The sequence below is a fragment of the Rhinatrema bivittatum genome, chromosome 8, assembly GCF_901001135.1.
Source record: "Rhinatrema bivittatum chromosome 8, aRhiBiv1.1, whole genome shotgun sequence".
NCBI classification, from domain to species: domain Eukaryota; kingdom Metazoa; phylum Chordata; class Amphibia; order Gymnophiona; family Rhinatrematidae; genus Rhinatrema; species Rhinatrema bivittatum.
The window spans coordinates 273,376,713-273,395,920 of record NC_042622.1 but is presented as its reverse complement, the minus strand read 5'-3'; the positions used below and the strand labels follow the sequence as shown (position 1 = coordinate 273,395,920).

At 44.4% G+C, this 19,208-nt stretch overlaps 1 protein-coding gene across 2 annotated transcripts in view; it reads left to right on the top strand.

The window, feature by feature from the left end:
* ACER1 (alkaline ceramidase 1) overlaps positions 1–19,208 on the top strand; it is a 99,289-nt gene that overhangs the window by 56,513 nt on the left and 23,568 nt on the right. The window lies entirely within an intron of this gene.

The following is a 19,208-nucleotide window of genomic DNA, read 5'->3' as shown; positions in this document are numbered from 1 at the left end:
TAAAGTCAAGAGGCCGCCAATGAAGAGTAGGTGACTCGCCAGAATGATGGCTACTGCCTGGAGACAATACCCTTATTCAATAAACATACACATGGTTACTGTGACTCCAACATCACTCTAAGCTTCAACAGCAAGAGGAAATGAGGAAAAAAGGATTTGCACTCACAAAGACGGGAGTAGCTGGCTTGTTACGGCGGTTACTACCCCAAACCAAATATCCAAATTACTACCTCCACCTTCCTCTATTCCTGATGCCTTTCAACTAGCTTGATCACTCCATTCTTATACTTCACTTTCAATGCATATCCAGCATAGTTCTCTGCTTCAACAGCAGGGGAGAAGAAAAACTGTTACTTCACACATCCAGCAGAGCTCTCTGCTTAAACGGCAGGGGAGAAGAAAAACTGATACTTCACGCATATCCAGCATAACTTCAACGGCAGGGGAGAAGAAAAAAGGATTCACACTCACAAAGCGGGGAGTAGCTGGCTTCTTACGGCGGTTACTACCCCAAACCAAATGTGCCTGATACTTCACTTTCGATGCATATCCAGCATAGCTCTCTGCTTCAACGGCAGGGGAAAAGAAAAACTGATACTTCATGCATATCCAGCATAACTTCAACGGCAGGGGAGAAGAAAAAAGGATTCACACTCACAAAGCGGGGAGTAGCTGGCTTGTTACGGCGGTTACTACCCCAAACCAAATGTGCCTGATACTTCACTTTCGATGCATATCCAGCATAGCTCTCTGCTTCAACGGCAGGGGAGAAGAAAAAAACTGATACCTCACGCATATCTAGCATAGCTCCCTGCTTCAACGGCAGGGGAGAAGATAAACAACCAATAAGGGCTGTATAACATAATCTGGGTAAAAACAAATAAGCATGGGTGTAGCTTGCTTATTGCGGCGGTTACTACCCCTACTACCTCTAACTAATCAAGCTAGATATTTCACTTGGATGCAGCTCCATCACCGCTCTCTACATTAATGGCGGGGGTGGAAGGGAATTAGAACCAAGAGCTAAGAGAAACAGATAAGTATGAGAGAAAAAATGAGGGAAGCTTGCTGGGCAGACTGGATGGGCCATTTGGTCTTCTTCTGCCGTCATTTCTATGTTTCTATGTTTCTATATAAGAATTGACTAATTTCTTTTCCGTAACATGACTTTTGTGAAAATTTGTTGCCCAGTGTTATTACAGAGCGTAAGGTTTCCATGGGAAAATGAGTCACCTTCAAATGACGGTTGATCTTCTTGAGATCCAGGATGGGATGAAAGGAGCCCTCCTTCTTTGGCACAACAAAATTAATGGAATATTGCCAATACATTTTTGAGACATAGGCACCAGAACCACAGCCCTCAGCCTGAGGTGCCTTTGAAGCATGAACTCCACTACCTGTTTCTTCTGCGGGAAGTGGCAAGGGGACACCATGAAGATGTCCCGAGGAATGCTGAGAAATTCCAGTGCATATCCTTTTCATATCACCTCCAGGACCCACTGGTCCGATGTGATCTCAACCCACTCCCACTGGAAGACAGAGAGACATCCCCCTATCTTTTGTTCTGAAAGGTGGTCGGCAAACCTTCATTGGAAAGCTCAAGAAGGTCCACCACCCAAGCCTGCTCCTCTCTTGGGCAGTTGGGGACGAAAGGACCGAGACCTGCTGAAAGGTCGACCCTCTGTAGGGACGAAACTGCCTAGAACCCCGGGGACGACCCCTCATACCAAAGGGGTGCTGTTACTGCTTCTTATCCTCCAGTAACCGAGGAACCGGAAACTTGCTCCACTACCCCGAACCAATTAAGCCTGTTATTTCACTTTGAATGCATGCACAGCTCACTGCTTCAACAGCAGGGGGAATGAAGAAAAGAGGATTTATATTCAGACAATAACCAACAAGGACTGAATTGCACGGTCTGGGTAAACAAATAAGTGTGGGAGTAGCTTGCTTATTGTGGCGGTTACTTCCCATAACAAATTAAGCCTGATACTTCACTTTGAATGCATATCCAGCACAGCTCACTGCTTCAGCGGCAGGGGGGAATGAAGAAATAGTATTTACATCCAGACAACATCAAACAAGGTATTGATCTGAGCAGTATGAATACACCAACATCGGGGTAACTTGCTCGATACGATGGTTACTAACCTCAAACATTAAGCCTTATACTTCACTTTGATGCAGCTCCAACACTGCTCTCTGCATCAATGGCAGGGGTGGAAGGAAATTAGAATAAAAAAAGTTACCAATAAAGGCCCTGAACTCAGCGGTCGGAGTAACAGATAAGTATGAGAAAATAAGTGTGAAAGCTTGCTGGGCAGACTGGATGGGCCTATTGGTCTTCTTCTGCCGTCATTTCTATGTTTCTGTGTTTCTCCAACTCGCTCCCAAACAAGAACGAGCCTTTAAAGGGCATCTTGGTAAGATTAGCTTTCAAGGCTGCGTCAGCTGACCAATTTCGCAACCAGAGTTGACGCCTGGCCGCTATCACCAAAACCACTCCTCTGGCCGAGGTACAGAGCAAATCACAGCCTGTGTCTGCTAAAAATGTGGCAGCAGGCTCCATAACCACTCTGGAATTTCCTCCAGACTCATCAACCTCCTGAGAGAGAACCAGACAAGATTGCGCCACTAGGGCGCAACAGGAAGCAATCTGGAAAGTCACCTCCTCGAAGGCTTGCTTAAGAATAGTCTCAATCCTTCTATCATGTACATTCTTCAAGGCTGCTTCTTCCTCTACGAGGATAGTCATCCACTTAGAGATGGTACATACCAGTGCATCCACTTTAGGAAAACACAAACATTGTCTCACATTCGGATCCATGGGGTAAAGGCCTTCTAATGTCCAACCCCCTTTAAAATTTGCCTCTGGGGCATCCCATTCCAGATCAATCAATTCCTGAATGGCGTTCATCACTGGGTAAAAATAAGAGGCTTTACGAAAGGAAATTAAAATGGGATTCTTCCTTGGCTCCAACATGGCATCTGAACCAGGGACACCCAGCTGTTTCAAGGTCTGGGAAATTAGGGCTGGCAGTTCATCTCTATGAAAGAACTAACATGGTTCAATACAATTCCAGTCCTGAAGGAATTTCCCCATCTTCCAGGGAATCAGGATCATCCTCCTCATCAGTGCCATCCAGATTCCTGTTGGGAACACCCACAGGGAGCCGGGGTGAGTCCCAGTGTTTAAGTATAGGACTGGAAGAGGGAGGAGCCACCGGCTGAGGGTTCGACCGGACAAAAATGGGGGAAGCAGAGGACTGTGCCAGAAGAAAGGCTTGTAAGCCTTGAAAAAGTTCCGCTCAAGAAAAACCAGCTGGGTCCAGACCAAGCCCAGAAGGAACTGGAGCTGGTCCCACAGAACTGCCCTTGCCCACGGAGAAGCCAGTCAAGGGAAAATCAAGGTCTGGCATCCCTCCAGTCAAGGCCGTGACCAACCCATCATCAGAATGGGAGGCCCCAGGCTTTGCAATATCCGAGGAAGACAACTCTCCCTGAGAGTCTGAGCAGTGCTGACATAGGTTTGAAGCCAGGTCAGGCTGAGAAGCCCTAATATGACAGGTAACACAAATAGGAAGATGTTTAGGCTTCTTGCTTACCGGCGCCATCACGGCACTAAACGTTTGTCTGAACAGCTTGCGTTCAAAGGGGAGTGCCCTCAAAAAATAAACGACTAGAAGAAAGTGCGGCAAGGCGTACGCACTTGTGCGCCAAGCTAAGCGTGTGAACAATGTAAAATTTGTGCGCATAAAAAGTGCACCCAAAAACCAAGTGTGCAACTTGTGCGCAGAGCCGACGCACTGTGCACACCGTCAGCCTGTAGAGGACAGCAGAGCACACACGGGAGTGCACGAAAAACGCAGCTGCGGCCTACCACGCGGCATGCAAAAAAAGAGCCTAAGTATGGGGCCTGTGCCGCTCAACCCGCCAGGCTGCCCAGTTCCCCAACCCTAACGGGAACAGGAACGAACGTTGGTACAGCGTGCCGAACATAGAGACCAGAGGAAGTCCTGAAACCCCTCTAACTGTCTCTGATTCAAAGGTAAAACTTCTCTTTTTTTTGTTTTTCCTAAACCTTACCAGAGCTTATCGCTTACTGGCTGAGTACAGAGACGGTCTCCGGCTTTGGGGGGGAGGGCATCTGCCGTCACCACCGCGCTCGGCCTGCACCCGCTGCCTTTCAGCTGAACTAGCAGCTAAGTCCACGCTGGGAAACCCAGCTACCAGACCAAGGCACAGGGACCATGGAAATCACCTCAGGAATTTTCAGCTGGGGGAGGAACCTTTAGGTATCATCGCAGGAGAGCAAGGCTTTCTTTTCCTTAAGTTAGAATTTCAAATTTCTCTTTCCAAAAAGCTTGAAGCAATCCCCATAGGGAGATGCACATCGACCATCTGCTGGAGACAGAGAATACTGGAAGGCTGGGGTCACTGCAGGGTTATATATGCTGTGGCATCAGCTTGCTCTGTCTCTATCTGCTGGCAGTGGAGCATAAACCCACTGGTCCTGAGTCCATCTGTCTACTTGCTAGGAAAAGCTGGGGTGAAGACTTGGGTAACAAATGATTAGGGGTAATATACATAGGTTAAAGCTTAGGGTGAAGGGTGCTTGGGGACAGCTCATTGATGCTGAAGATTTAGATGAAAATATGATGGGATATATTTCACAAGGTTGAAGCTTTGGGGGAAAGTATAATTGAAACTGAATACATTGGATTCAGTGGAATCACAGCCAGAAACTATGCCAGTCCATAGCATATCTGCTGGATGACTATATGTGGCTACCTTCATGTATAATGTTTAGGTTTATTCAATGGGATCACAGCCAGAAACTATGCCAGTCCATAGCATATCTGCTGGATGACTATATGTGGCTACCTGCATGTATAATGTTTAGGTTTATTCAATGGAATCACAACCAGAAACTATGCCAGTCCATAGCATATCTGCTGGATGACTATATGTGGCTACCTGCATGTATAATGTTTAGGTTTATTCAATGGGATCACAGCCAGAAACTATGCCAGTCCATAGCATATCTGCTGGATGACTATATGTGGCTACCTGCATGTATAATGTTTAGGTTTATTCAATGGGATCACAGCCAGAAACTATGCCAGTCCATAGCATATCTGCTGGATGACTATATGTGGCTACCTGCATGTATAATGTTTAGGTTTATTCAATGGGATCACAGCCAGAAACTATGCCAGTCCATAGCATATCTGCTGGATGACTATATGTGGCTACCTGCATGTATAATGTTTAGGTTTATTCAATGGGATCACAGCCAGAAACTATGCCAGTCCATAGCATATCTGCTGGATGACTATATGTGGCTACCTGCATGTATAATGTTTAGGTTTATTCAATGGGATCACAGCCAGAAACTATGCCAGTCCATAGCATATCTGCTGGATGACTATATGTGGCTACCTGCATGTATAATGTTTAGGTTTATTCAATGGGATCACAGCCAGAAACTATGCCAGTCCATAGCATATCTGCTGGATGACTATATGTGGCTACCTGCATGTATAATGTTTAGGTTTATTCAATGGGATCACAGCCAGAAACTATGCCAGTCCATAGCATATCTGCTGGATGACTATATGTGGCTACCTGCATGTATAATGTTTAGGTTTATTCAATGGGATCACAGCCAGAAACTATGCCAGTCCATAGCATATCTGCTGGATGACTATATGTGGCTACCTGCATGTATAATGTTTAGGTTTATTCAATGGGATCACAGCCAGAAACTATGCCAGTCCATAGCATATCTGCTGGATGACTATATGTGGCTACCTGCATGTATAATGTTTAGGTTTATTCAATGGGATCACAGCCAGAAACTATGCCAGTCCATAGCATATCTGCTGGATGACTATATGTGGCTACCTGCATGTATAATGTTTAGGTTTATTCAATGGGATCACAGCCAGAAACTATGCCAGTCCATAGCATATCTGCTGGATGACTATATGTGGCTACCTGCATGTATAATGTTTAGGTTTATTCAATGGGATCACAGCCAGAAACTATGCCAGTCCATAGCATATCTGCTGGATGACTATATGTGGCTAGCTGCATGTATAATGTTTAGGTTTATTCAATGGAATCACAACCAGAAACTATGCCAGTCCATAGCATATCTGCTGGATGACTATATGTGGCTACCTGCATGTATAATGTTTAGGTTTATTCAATGGGATCACAGCCAGAAACTATGCCAGTCCATAGCATATCTGCTGGATGACTATATGTGGCTACCTGCATGTATAATGTTTAGGTTTATTCAATGGGATCACAGCCAGAAACTATGCCAGTCCATAGCATATCTGCTGGATGACTATATGTGGCTACCTGCGTGTATAATGTTTAGGTTTATTCAATGGGATCACAGCCAGAAACTATGCCAGTCCATAGCATATCTGCTGGTTGACTATATGTGGCTACCTGCATGTATAATGTTTAGGTTTATTCAATGGGATCACAGCCAGAAACTATGCCAGTCCATAGCATATCTGCTGGATGACTATATGTGGCTACCTGCATGTATAATGTTTAGGTTTATTCAATGGGATCACAGCCAGAAACTATGCCAGTCCATAGCATATCTGCTGGATGACTATATGTGGCTACCTGCATGTATAATGTTTAGGTTGGGTGTCAGGTAAATTCATTGACTGCTCTTATAATGTGACTGCTTAACGAAATTCCACCTATTTAGGGGGCCTGATCACACATCTTAAAATATTCACAAGAGCTAGTTAACACACTGACAAATACAAAAGGAGTGTCCTTGAATGGCACAGGTAGATGTGAATCGGTTATTTACTCTTTCGGATAGTAGAAAGACTAGGGGGCACTCCATGAAGTTAGCATGGGGCACATTTAAAACTAATCGGAGAAAGTTCTTTTTTACTCAACGCACAATTAAACTCTGGAATTTGTTGCCAGAGGATGTGGTTAGTGCAGTTAGTGTAGCTGTGTTTAAAAAAGGTTTGGATAAGTTCTTGGAGGAGAAGTCCATTACCTGCTATTTATCAAGTTTACTTAGGGAATAGCCCCTGCTATTAATTGCATCAGTAGCATAGGATCTTCTTGGAGTTTGGGTATTTGCCAGGTTCTTGTGGCCTGGTTTTGGCCTCTGTTGGAAACAGGATGCTGGGCGTAATGGACCCTTGGTCTGACCCAGCATGGCATGTTCTTATGTTCTTATGACATTTTTAATTTGAAAACCTATTAGAGGATGAATGTGTTAGTGTCTCATTAATGAAAATAAGGAGGATCCCTAGTCTAGCATCTAGACTAACACTGTAGGGAATGAGAGGCCCTGTTAGACTTACTGCCACTATCCAGTTAGCAAGTTAGCTGGATATATGCATCTGGCTAACTTGTCTGGGATATTCAGCTACTTAATACGTTTATCCAGCTAACTTTAAAATGCAGATTTATCTGGCTAAGCCAGGTAAAACTGAATATCCGCACTTATCTGGATAAGTAGCTCAGCCCTGGAACATCCCCGTCCCATCCTTCACTTAGCCAGCTAACTAGCCAGCTAAATGGCAACTGCTAAACTCAAGTTGAATATTGAAACAGCACCACTTAGCCAGATATTTCTGAACTTATCCAGCTTAGTAACGCTGAATATTGATTTCATTATTATTAATAATAAAAAATGTATTACCTACATATTCCACAGATTATTAATCTATGATTTTAGGAAGGTGCCTGAGATGGATTATTAATCACCGAAGATAGATTCAGGCAGTACTTCACTGCATCCCAATATAAAATGTATAATTTGGGATTTTGTTGCATTTATACCTGACGTATATCTTTTGCCACTCAATCTCTTTTCAATATCAAATCACGAGAAAGAAGCCAAAAACATCACAAAGAGACTACTAGTCCAGTGGTTCAATGGCAGTGCTCCGTACTACCAGGTGGAGAACTTGGGATCGATTCCCAGGTCAGGTCTTCTGCTCCCCAGGTCAGCTGGAGCTAGCGGGGGGGGTGCTGTGACAGTGGTGTTCACGGCCCCCTGGGGAAGATGGGGATCCCAGTGGTCGTGCAATGGTCGGATTTAGGGCTCGTAATTGCAGAGAGCCAGGAGGAGGCCTGGTGTTTGGCCCCCAGTTAACGACTGTTGCTGTGACAACTGGGCTAGTAAAATCCTGTGCAAATGAAGTTGCAAATGAAGGCACATGTTGCCATAGCCTTTACTCAGCTGGAAGTTCAAAGGAGCAGCAGGAAATTGTTGGGCCCAAAAAGAGCAAAAAATAGCACAAAGAATTAAATCAGGATATAATTATATACAAAAAAAGGTGCAAGTATAATATGGTAAAAATAATACAGAGGGCCAACCGTTTATAGATAACTCCCTATTAATCACTTACCACATCCACAAAAAATAGAGAGATAACACATGACAAATGTGTATGACATTTATTTAAACAGCAAAACACACATACCTGTGTACACCCTCTAACAACTAAACTAACACATCCGCACCATTCATTCACATCTCATTAAAATACATATTGCACAATACATAAGTTATAATTCACAAACCTTATATATTCAATTTTGAACTACAGATCTCCATTAATTACAGATGTAAATTGAATATTTAAACTTATGCATGTAATTTCAAGATAATCAGTGTTATCTAAACATGAGTACTAAATACAAAAAACAAAATTGTTTCTCAACATAATTCCAAACTATTTCTCAACGTGGGTCCTTTTTCAACATGGATCCAACAAAAGATATCTTCGTTTCACCTTCCATGAAGGGTTTCTCAGGGACTGAATATTATCAAAGTTGTTGCACTTCCATGTCCATTCACTACAGTCATGAGGTAACAATGTTACATACATAATTTAAAATGTATCAATATTCATTGAAGAATATACTAAAATATACTTCAAACCTACCTCATGTAGATACACAGTAACACAAGATCCAGTCTGTTACCTTTGTAACATTGACCAAAAACCTCTCATGAACACGCACCAGTCAAAATAATTACAAATGCATTCAAGAAACACACGTCTGTGAACAAAATAGAACAAGACATTATAAGGCTACTGAAAACTTAAAAACCACCACCACCGAGTGTCTCACCAAATATATAATCAAACTATAAGGCAAACACACTATTAAGTTCAACTTACTGGGTTTATTCATAACCCAGTAAACCCGACCGCTTTCACCCCCAAATGCTGAACGCTGAAAAACGGGGCTGCTCGCTTACATCGCTGCACTATTGGGTCTAAAGTTCTGTTCCAACGATCCAATTTCAAACGCAATTTCTATGCAAAAAAATATATATTAAAATGTATAAACAAAGAATTAACTAAATTCAACAATTACCTTTTTCCAAACAGCACTCCGTTCAGTTTATACAAAGCCACCATACTCACAGATGACCGGATACGACGTCATATTCCGCCATAAGTCAAACATTGTGTGCGATTCAATCTGCTAAACTTTATATAGCCAGAACAATCAGTCACGGTCACTCCCACTATGTGACCGTATAACACAAATTACACAAACACAAGTAGCTAGAACATGCAAAAGAAATACACAAGGGAAAGATTCCCTTGCATATAAAAACTTGTCTAATCTAGAGCTAAGAAAATTCTTTTTAAGTTCTTTCTTTTTAAACGAACCTCCCACTACTTACACTGATAACCAGACTAACAGCTCGATCCAGTAAAGTTCAGTTGAAGATTTCTCATCTGTAACGAGCTCGCTGCGCACAATTCGGACGCGTAAGGCAAACCAGCGATACAGTCTCCAATTTTGCGCATCCGTAGTGCTTCTTAAAACAGACGCGTAACCCTTCCCGCACCCGGCATGTAAATGAACGAATTAGCTGTATAATGAAGGAATTAGCTATTCCCCTCCAATACCGTAACGCGCGCTCAGGTTCTCTCATTAGTAACGCACTGTTTTGCCGCGGCCGTAACGTGTTAGTTTACCGCCTCCCCCTAGTAGGAGTTAGGACTGTGAGTCTAGTAATAAATCCATCGACACCGCTTAAGATACTCAAAAACAATAAAACACAATTTAAAAAAAAAGCGATACAGAGATGATCGAGAAAATGTAATGATGTGGGACACATAAAACCTGTCAGAAGAAAAAATAAAAATTTTTAAATACCTGTCGGAGGGCCGCGTGGGTCCAGGCGGCGGGAGCCGGGTGGTCGCGTGTTAAATCTAGGCCGCGGGCGGGTGGGCGCCTGTTCCGGGTGGCGGCGGCAGCGGCGGCGGGGGGACACGCGTTAGTTCGAGACGGCCGGCGGGCGGTCGCGTGTTAAATCTAGGCCGGGTCCGCACAGGCGCGCATTCACTGCCGGTGGGGGCTGCCTCTCCCGGCAGCCCCCACCGGCAGTGAATGAATGAATGCGCGCCTGTGCGACCCCTGCGATTGGGCGCTCAAGGCGTGACGTCACGGCATGTGACTGCCTTGAGCGCCGAATCGCAGGGGTCGCACAGGCGCGCATTCATTCACTGCCGGTGGGGGCTGCCGGGAGAGGCAGCCCCCACCGGCAGTGAATGAATTCATTCATCCAGGCGGAGGAGCCGGCTGCTTTCGCCACCGGCTCCTCCGCCTGGATGAATGAATGCGCGCCTGTGCGACCCCTGCGATTCGGCGCTCAAGGCGTGACGTCACGGCATGTGACTGCCTTGAGCGCCGAATCGCAGGGGTCGCACAGGCGCGCATTCATTCACTGCCGGTGGGGGCTGCCGGGAGAGGCAGCCCCCACCGGCAGTGAATGAATTCATTCATCCAGGCGGAGGAGCCGGCTGCTTTCGCCACCGGCTCCTCCGCCTGGATGAATGAATTCATTCACTGCCGGGAGAGGCAGCCCCCACTGGCAGTGAATGCGCGCCTGTGCGGACCCGGCCTAGATTTAACACGCGACCACCCGCCGGCCGTCTCGAACTAACGCGTGTCCCCCCGCCGCTGCTGCCGCCGCCCGGAACAGGCGTCCACCCGCCCGCGGCCTAGATTTAACACGCGACCACCCGGCTCCCGCCGCCGCCGGCCGCCTGGACCCACACGGCCGTCTGAAACTAACGCGCGTCCACCCCCCGCCGCCCGGAACAGGCGCCCACCCGCCCGCGGCCTAGATTTAACACGCGACCACCGGCCCCCCGGATCCCGCCGGCCACCTGGACCCACGCGGCCCTCCGACAGGTATTTAAAAATTTTGATTTTTACACTTCCTGGTACCTGTCATTTCAAATGTCATTTGAAATGACAGGTACCAGCGCACCCTGGTTACTGTATAGGCGCTGTATTAAGCGCCTATACAGTAAAATGGGTTACGCGGCCATAACCCTTCCCTACCGCTTTAAAGCCGCGGCATGCATTTGCATGCGATTAGAGGAGAGTATCGGGGAGTTAGTGAAGAGAACTGTGCGTGCGGGGAGGAAGGGTGCGCCTGACACTACCGCACTGTTTCTACCGCGGCCTTACTGGATCGACCTGATAGAGAGAAGAATCCGTTCAACGCAACTAATTCAGAAAAAAGCACTCCATTCAGTTGGCCCATTAAGACCTAATGGAGACATAGTGTGCCACTTGAAAATAAAGCGCTGTTCAATTTTTCTAAGAACCGTAGACAAGTCCCCTCCATTTTTCAGTGTAATTTGTTTGATGACAAAAAATCGAATATCATTGGGAGCATGACTCTTTTCTACCCAATGATCAACTAAGGGGGCATGTTCGCGTACGGACTTGATGCGACTACGATGTTCAATAATCCTAAGACGGATTGGCCGAGCAGTTTGTCCCACATAAATTAAATTACAGGGGCATGTGATAGCATACACCACACCACTGGTATTACATGTAAACAAATTTGGAATTTTGTAAGGATATTTCAAATGGGGATGATGAAAAGACTGACAAACAAGAGCAAGGGGGCACACCGAGCAGGACCCGCATGGCAATTGACCATGACCATCAATACATTCCACAGGGTCATCTCTGTTTATCAGTTTTTCCCACAGTGATTGACATTTTTTAACAGCAAGATAGGCCTTTCTATAAAGCATGATTCTGAAGATAGAATATGCCAAAGTCTCAAAGTGGACTTTTTAACTTCCAATAATTTTTTGGAAAAAGGAATGGTACAGATCATACGGGTAGGTCTATCTTTGGGGCTCTGAATTAAAAGATTCTCCCTATTAGAATATAATGCTCGTTTATATGCCCTCCTAACAGTGGCTCTAGTATACCCTCTAGCAATAAACCTGTCAGAGAACGCTTGAGCTTGGATTTTAAATTCAACTGTAGAAGTACATAACCTCCGGTACCGTAATATGGAACAGAAGTGGAGGGTCATTCAGAATGTATAAAACAGAACATTCTTAAATACTTAGAGACTTTCATGGATATACATGGATATACATCATATTGGCCACCCAATTCCTTGTCCTAAAACTATAATCAATATCATAGATCCCAGAAATGTTTTATTGATACGTGTAACACTACCTCCTACAGAAAACTCAAACTGTGGTTCTAATAAGTAAATACATCATTTTAAAGTGTGCATCTTGGAATTGTATGCTTCCCCCCAAATCATCTGCATTTCAGCCCAGTGTACCTTAAGGGGAATTCCTTCTTGGGTAGAAAATTTGCTGAAACATTGCTTATTTCTTCTTCTTCTTTTTTTTTTTAATTTTTTATTTTGCAAATTTCAAATTTGATACATTCAAATTTTTTTAAACAAAAATACAGGAGTAAGAATAAACTTTTCAGATATTATCCTTTAACCATAATTTCTAATCATAGAAATGTCTAACAAACATAAATTCTTTTCCTCCCTATTACCAAACTAGTAATGGGGGGAGTACCAGAGCAAATACACACAAATAAGAAGAACTAATTCTAATATTTAAACAGAGAAAGACAACAGAGTATTTCTTTCTTAACTACAACTATTAAGAAGATGTTATTTCAGGCTCTGCCCCCTGGTTCCTACGATTCTCAAGATATTCTGCTAGCTGTTCAGGTTCATAATATATGAATTTTATACCTTCAACTTTCATTACACACTTACAAGGGAACCTGACATTCACTTGAAACCCAAACGTTCTTGCCTGGTTTGCCAATACTAAAAATGTCTTGCATCTTACCTGTGTCTCCTGTGAGACATCAGGGTAAAGCCACACTTTTTGACCCAAATATAGCATTGATCTTTTACTTAAGAATAATTTTAACACGTTATCTCAATCCTCTGAATATTTGAACTTTACCAATAAAGTCCCACGCATCTCTACTTGAGAGCTGTAAGAAGTTTCAATTAACTCCGTTACATTCAATGATATTCCCTCTGTTGGTAAATTTTCTTGCAAATGATCTTCTTTTTTTTCTCATTAAGAAATAAGCCTTGAGAATCACCGGTGTTTTATCAGCTGTTATTGACAATATATCTTGAAAGTAGTTTTTTAACTGCTCTTTAGGAGAAGTCATTTTACATTTGGGAAAGTTTATTATTCTTAAATTGTTGTATCTTAAAGAATTTTCAATACTTTCCACTTTCTTTTCAAGCAAATTTTCTCCTTTAATTATAGAGAGTTGTACCCTCTTAATCTGGCTTATTTCTTCTTCCACTTTTATCAAATTAATGGAATGCTGGCTAATTTCTGGAGTTAAATTGTGGAGCGATGTTTGAAGTCCTTTATATTTGAAGATAAATTTAACATAGCATTTTGCATTGTCATTATAGCCTGCCATATTAGTTCATTCGTTACAACTTTAGGTTTCTCAACCGGTAGAAAAGGTGTCAAATTTATGGCTTGGGATACAGAAATACCTTGAGTTTCTTGGTTCCTTGAAGGCTGAGCCATCTTCGCTGCTGATCCAGATTCCTTTTCACTGGATTCAGCTCGTTTTAAGCCACCATTTCCCTCCACTCGCGGGGAGGAGATGAAAAAACCTCCTGCTCTCTCTAATGACGCCGTCTCTCCAGTTGCTCCCTCTCCGATTGGACTCACTTCCAAGGACGCCATCCGTCCTCGTCTGGAGCCTGGGTCCGCAACGTTGTCGGCGTCTCCGGGTGGGGTAGGGGTAGTTGGAGCCCCGGGACTGAGTGTGATGTCTCCCAGGGGCAGGGGTGCTTGCTCTCCGCCTTGCTGCCCAGCGGGATTCTATTGCCTCTGATACTGGTTGGAATCCCGTCAGCGTCGTTTGAATGAGCCCGGGTCTTGAGGGGGTCGGGGCACCCTCTCTCACTCGGCCTTTTCGCTTCGTGTGTGGCATCGCTCGGAGGCCTCAACAGGAAAAAGGTTACCATAAAAAAGAAGCGACGCTATCCAGAGCTCACACACCAGCGTCTCTCTCGAGCGCCATCTTCACATTGCTTATTTCTTCTTTGCTTGAACCACATCCAAAAATCTAATAAGACTAAAAAAAAATAAATACATTTTCAAATATTGGGCACATATCTTGTGTTTCAAGGGAGTTACACCAAACACTGCTGTGAAGATCTGGCAGATTAATGCCACCATCTTCTTTAGATCTTTGCAGAATCTTCAGGCTAATTTTAGGCTGTTGTATAGCCCAAATGAATCCCATCATGGTTTTAAGAAAATGGAAAAACCCAGCAGGTAGAGCCAACAGGAGCTTGGAAAGTAGATACAGAATCCAGGACAGCCCGTTCATTCTAACAACTGATATATAATCTTTTCCACTTGTCACTGGTAAAGCATGCAGTTTAATTTGTTTAACGCCATTAAACTGGCTGGGATAGAGATTCCTAGATTTTTAATATTCTTGTTCTTTCACCTTAAAGGCAATTGCATATGGTCCCTCAATCTAAGGAGCTCCTTTCTGTTCAGTAGCATTATTTGAAATTGAAAAGTGAAGTATTTCAGATTTACAGACATTAATTTTCTGCTCTTATAATGCTCCAATCTGGCAGGTGCGATATCATTGCGTAAAAAAACGTGTCTCCAAAGTGGGCGCACGTTTCCTGACTGGATAATGCGTGCATCCCTAGTGCTCTGCATCGGGCGCCCAGGAGAGTGGCCGAGCATCCACAGCAGCCTGGCCAGAGCTCCCTCCCCACCCACCTACCCACCCCCCTCTCCCCCTGCAGGGCATTCTGAAAGGGGATTGGTCCTTTTCACTGACAGGTGACAGTAAATGGGTCAATTGGACACTTAATATTAATTTATTCACCCTTTCAGTCGGGTCACAACTTGGGGATGCTGCTTTCTGTGATTCCTCGTACTGTATCGCAACAATACTACTAGGAGGAATCACACAAAGCAGAATGGTTTTGGGTTTTTTTCCCGTGGCCCTTGAGCACGCCATGCCTCAGTGCCCGCTCCTGGGCAGACATTAGATTTGCTGCATTAAAACGGGCGCCTTTTAGCATTGCAGGGTAATAGTTAATAGCCTCGTCTACATGGAATTTGCATGTGATGAGCACTGTTAGCTACCCGCTCGATTGGACGTGCGTTTTGAATGCGCTAATTCCTGTATTGCATTGGGTGTAATTATAGCGCATCCAAAACGCACGTCTGTGTGTTAAGCGGCGAGCTGACCTGAGTGCCCAGTATTGCATTGGTCTGTTAATTTGTCTAGTGCCAGTATAGACTATTGTAAGTTAGTTAGATATAACAATGCAGGAAGTCCTCAACTTAAGGTGTTTTGAGTTACAAACAAATAATGCTTTAAAATCTATGTGTATTATTAAATTCTGGGTTGTTTTGATGAAAATAGGATATTGGACCCGGGTGCTGGACGCAATCCCCCATTTATAATATTGTTCTTATGAGACGTTGGTTTCAGCTTACAGGGGTTTTCAGGAACCAATTGTGTCTTAGGTCTGAGAGCTTCCGGCATACCATTAGCATATAGTGACTTTTATTTTTGCTCTAATCTCTGTACCAACACATCTTTCATCAGGGAGGAGCCTGTAATATGTCCTGCAAGTGGTTCAATAACTAAACAAACAGAAGAGGGTGACAGAGGACATCTTTAGAGTCCCTCCATGCAATCAGATTAAATCAGAAGATATCCCATTTACCCTAACCTCTGCTTAGGAAACTTAGAAAGAGCCATTATCCACGGTTTGGAACTTTTATCAGACTCATATTCTTATTCCCTAGTAGCCTCTTCCATAAATCCCCACTTGACTTTACTAAATGTCTTTTTGGAAGCTACTGTGGTAAGTGCTGAATCTTTGTCCTTCCAGTTGGCTGGTTCCATAGCTTTTAGCATTCTTAGCATGCTATCACTTGGTTTCATAGTAGGCTACAACTACCTTGTAGTTCGAGGCGAGTCACATGCGGCTACGGCAGGTATCTGTGAATTTAACTGTGCTCAGATCATTCTGTCTTTTCACTCTTACCTCGGTTGACAGTAGTCTGGACTAAAATGCTGTTACCGCTCTGTTTCCATGCTGTCTGTCTTCTCTTTGTTCTGTATTCCCCCTCCCATCCTCATATATTTTACCCACCCTTGTACTGTACTTCATGCATCTGACGAAGTGGGCTCTGTCCTCGAAAGCTTATGCCTCAATAAATTGGTTAGTCTATAAGGTGGCACCGGCCTCTTGTCATTTTTGCTATCATTTGAGTGTTTTCCTGTGATAAAACCCACCTAATCCTTCTGAATTCATTTCCGCATTACGCAGTCTAATCAGTTCAGGAAAACGTTTGCAAATATTGGGCAGTATGAAGAGCATTCATCTTTGGGTTTATGCATCATTGTTACTGGGGCATTGATCATGGCCAGAGATCAATAAACATAGAAACATAGAAATGACGGCAGAAGAAGACCAACCGGTCCATCCAGTCTGCCCAGCAAGCTTCACACATTTGTTCTCATACTTAACTGTTTCTCTTGGCTCTTAGTAACCTTATGTTCTAATTCCCTTTTCACCCCCACCATTAATGTAGAGAGCAGTGCTGGAGCTGCTTCCAAGTGAAATATTAAGTTTGATTAGTTGGGTAAGCGGCAGCATAGCTCTCTGCCATGAAGCAGAGGGCAATGCTGGAAATGTGTGAAGTATCAGTTTTTCTTTTCCCCTGTCATTGAAGCAAGGAGTCATGCCGGACATGCACCGAAAGTGAAGAATGCCTTGAAAGTCACATTAACTATCATCAAATATTGAAAAGCCTAATAATTGGTAATACCTATAAGCCCATGAACCCATCCCTGTTTTTTTTTCTTTTTTTCTTTTCTTTTTTTAATTGGGAGATGGATGCCCTTCATCCTTCTACTCTGTGAAGGTGGACACCTACCACCGGCCACTGGCATCCCGCTCCGTTAATGCCTCTGTGGCTACTGCCGCTCCATGCAGTGTTTTACTACCTGCTCTTTATATGCGTCCTCTAGAACTGATGGATCCCATCCCTGGGTTTTTTTATTATTTATTAATTGGGAGATGACAGCCCTCCATCCTTCCGCTCCGTGAAGGTGGACACCTACCACTGGCCACTGGCATCCCGCTCCGTGAATGCCTCTGTGGCTACTGCCGCTCTGTGCAGTATTTTACTACCTGCTCTTTATATGGACACCTACCACTGGCCACTGGCATCCCGCTCCGTGAATGCCTCTGTGGCTACTGCCGCTCCGTGCAGTATTTTACTACCTGCTCTTTATATGTGTCCTCTAGACTTGATGGATCCCATCCCTGTTTTGTTTTTTGTTTTTGTTTTTTATTTAATTGGGAGATGACAGCCCTACATCCTTCCGCTCCATGAAGGTGGACACCTACCACTGGCCACTGGCATCCCGCTCCGTGAATGCCTCTGTGGCTACTGCCGCTCCGTGCAGTATTTTACTACCTGCTCTTTATATGCGTCCTCTGGACCTGATGGATCCACAATATTTATCCCATGCCCCTTTGAAGTGCTTCACAGTTTTGGACTTCACCACTTCCTCCGGAAGGGCATTCCAGGCATCCACCACTCTCTCCGTGAAGAAATTCTTCCTGACATTGGTTCTTAGTCTTCCTCCTTGGAGCCTCAGCTCGTGACCTCTGGTTCTGCTGATTTTTTTCTGTTGGAAAAGGTTTGTCATTGTCTTTGGATCGTTAAAGTTTTTCAAGTATCTGAAAGTTTGAATCATATCACCCCTGCTCCTCCTTTCCTCCAGGGTGTACATATTTAGATTCTTCAATCTCTCCTCGTATGTCAACCGATGAAGACCCTCCACCTTCCTGGTCGCCCTTCTCTGTACCGCCTCCAACTTGTCCTTGTCTCTTTGTAGATACGGTCTCCAGAACTGAACACAGTACTCCAGGTGAGGCCTCACCAAGGACCTGTACAAGGGGATTATCACTTCCCTTTTCTTACTCGATATTCCTCTCTCTATGCATCCCAGCATTCTTCTGGCTTTTGCAATCGCCTTGTCGCATTGTTTCGCCGACTTCATATCATTAGACACTATCACCCCAAGGTCTCTCTCCTGCTCCGTGCACATCAGCCTTTCCCCCCCCATCGAATACAGTTCATTCGGATTTCCACTCCCCAAATGCATGACTTTGCACTTCTTGGCATTGAATTTCAGCTGCCATATCTTCGACCACTCTTCCAGCTTCCTTAAATCCCGTCTCATTCTCTCCACTCCTTCCGGCGTGTCCACTCTGTTGCAGATCTTAGTGTCGTCCGCAAAAAGACAAACCTTACCTTCTATCCCGTCCGCAATGTCGCTCACAAAGATATTGAACAGGACCGGTCCCAACACCGATCCTTGCGGTACACCACTTAAAACCGCTCTCTCTTCAGAGAAAGTTCCATTTACCATCACGCATTGTCTTCTGTCCGTCAACCAGTTTGCAATCCAGGTCACCACTTCGGCACTCACTCCCAAGCTTTTTGTTTTATTCACCAGTCTCCTGTGCGGAACCGTATCAAAAGCTTTGCTGAAATCCAAGTAGATGACATCTAGCGCTCTTCCTTGATCCAATTCCTTGGTTACCCAGTCGAAAAAGTCAATCAGATTTGTCTGACAGGATCTTCCCCTGGTGAATCCATGCTGCCTCTGGTCCATCAATTCTCCGGACTGTAGATATTTCACTATTCTCTCTTTCAACAGTGACTCCATTACTTTTCCCACCACCGAAGTGAGGCTAACCGGTCTGTAGTTACCAGCCTCTTCTCTGTTCCCACTCTTGTGAAGCGGGACCACCACCGCTCTTCTCCAATCACTCG